The 1,978-nt window shown below is 40.3% G+C and overlaps 1 protein-coding gene across 1 annotated transcript in view; it reads left to right on the top strand.

Annotated features, from left to right (window-relative positions):
- The window catches only part of TPST2 (tyrosylprotein sulfotransferase 2), a 20,355-nt gene that overhangs the window by 10,844 nt on the left and 7,533 nt on the right, over positions 1–1,978 (top strand). The window lies entirely within an intron of this gene.

Below are 1,978 nucleotides of genomic sequence, written 5' to 3'. Positions count from 1 at the left end.
TTATCTGTTTGTAAAGTACTGCAAGTCCTTGTTGAGAGTGGGCATAAATAAATGATTGGTCGCTCTATTATTCCCATCAGGATTAATGTTGATTTCTTAGACAAACATGAGTTTAGAGCAGTGTAAATGACTTTTTAAGTTCTCCTTAGTTAAGGTGGTCAAGGGAAATGACTTTGACGAGATATTTTTGAAGTGTTACAGCAGGCAAATGCTCGCTGGGTAAAAGAACAGTTAATAACTTCATGATTTATGTGTTGCTGTTATAGCTTCTAATTTATTTTGGGTGCTGTGTACCTACTTCCTTACAGGTACTAAGTTGGTTAAAATATTTGAAAATAGGACCCAGGCCTGAGGAAAAGCCCTCTTACCCCTTACATCATTAAGACCCAGAGTATTGATTTAACTTAAACTCAGCATTTCTGAACACGAGCTAGTTTTACAAAGTAATCAGTTCTTGTATCGAATCACATAGCAACAGAGTTTCTCTCTCACATCTCAGGCCTTAATTCTTCAGTTGGCTCAGGAGTCTTTAGAGCCTGTCCAATACTCGCTAATCTCTCTTTTTAACAAAGAGAATTTAGTAACACTGGGCTTTGGGGGTACTGCCCTAATGATTGAAGTGTAAGCCCATCTGTGGCTCTCGTGGGTTCCTCTTCTCCCAGATGTCTGTTGATTTTGCAGATATTTATTTACAGAAATACTCAGATCCAATGTACATACACAGCCTACATTGACAGTGTGGATATTTGCATCCCAGATGTGGTTTATTTTTATTATAAATACTATTTTTAATTTTTATTTTGTTATTGTTTAATAATAGTCATTATTATTCTTTTAAACACTGCTTATGTGTTTTATATACTTTTTGGTACATATGCTATCACAAACAAAATTAATTAACTAGATTAAAAGAAGATAGTGACGAATTTGAAATCAGCTCCCAGGTGCTTCTGAGAAGCAGCAGCTTGGGCAGGATGAGGACATCAGCAGTACCAGGCTGAGCCCTCCTTAGGCTGTTCTGCTTAGCCAGGGCCCAGCAGCTGCTCCTTTGGGGTCTCTAAGGTGGAGGCCCCTGATTTGCTCCAGACTGTGGGTCAGAAGCTCTTGGAGTATGGCCTGACTTTGTTTATTTTATAAAATATAAATAATTCTAATGAGTACTAATAGGTTAAAATCAACTCTTTGGAGCTTTTTTGTTTGTTTAAAATGGAAGATGTTTCTAGTTTCCTTCCAAAGAGGTTTCTTCCCTGAGGGTTCCAAAAGTCTTAGCAAGTGCCAGACACGTTGTTTAATCTTTACAGTAGCTTTGCTGTTACTGTGAATATAATTCCCCTCATTAAAAGCCATGTGTAGGGCCGAGCCCGTGGTGCACTCGGGAGAGTGCGGCGCTGGGAGCACAGCGACGCTCCTGGATAATTCCCCCCATTAAAAGCAAAGTAGGGCCGAGCCCGTGGTGCACTCGGGAGAGTGCGGCGCTGGGAGCACAGCGACGCTCCTGCCGCGGGTTCGGATCCTATATAGGAATGGCCAGTGTGCTCACTGGCTGAGCGTGGTGCAGGTGACACCAAGCCAAGTGTTGCGATCCCCTTACCGGTCATGAAAAAGACAAAAAAAAAAAAAAAAGCCATGTGTAAGTGTGTGTGCATGCGTGTGTGTGTTTCTGTGTCTTCTGTGGACATTGTGTGTTCCTGTGATGGATACTGAGTCACAGTAAACTTAGTGACTGAAAGGATGTCTCTGCTCATGAAATTGTCTATACCTCCGCTGTCTGTTACGGGAGCCACTAGCCGTGTGTGGCAATTGATCCTGTGAAGTGAGACTAGTCCAAATTGAGAGGTACCGTAAGTGTAAAATACACACTGGATTTTGAAGTCTTAGGACAAAAAAGAAGTATGTAAAATTTCTCATTAATTGTTTTTATATGAATTACGTTAGAATATTAATATTTTAGATATATCAGGTTAAATAAAAGATATTA

Source organism: Galeopterus variegatus, unplaced genomic scaffold (assembly GCF_000696425.1).
Source record: "Galeopterus variegatus unplaced genomic scaffold, G_variegatus-3.0.2 Scaffold1656, whole genome shotgun sequence".
NCBI lineage: Eukaryota > Metazoa > Chordata > Mammalia > Dermoptera > Cynocephalidae > Galeopterus > Galeopterus variegatus.
Note: the sequence above shows the minus strand (reverse complement) of the source record. Positions and strands in the feature narration are given on the sequence as shown.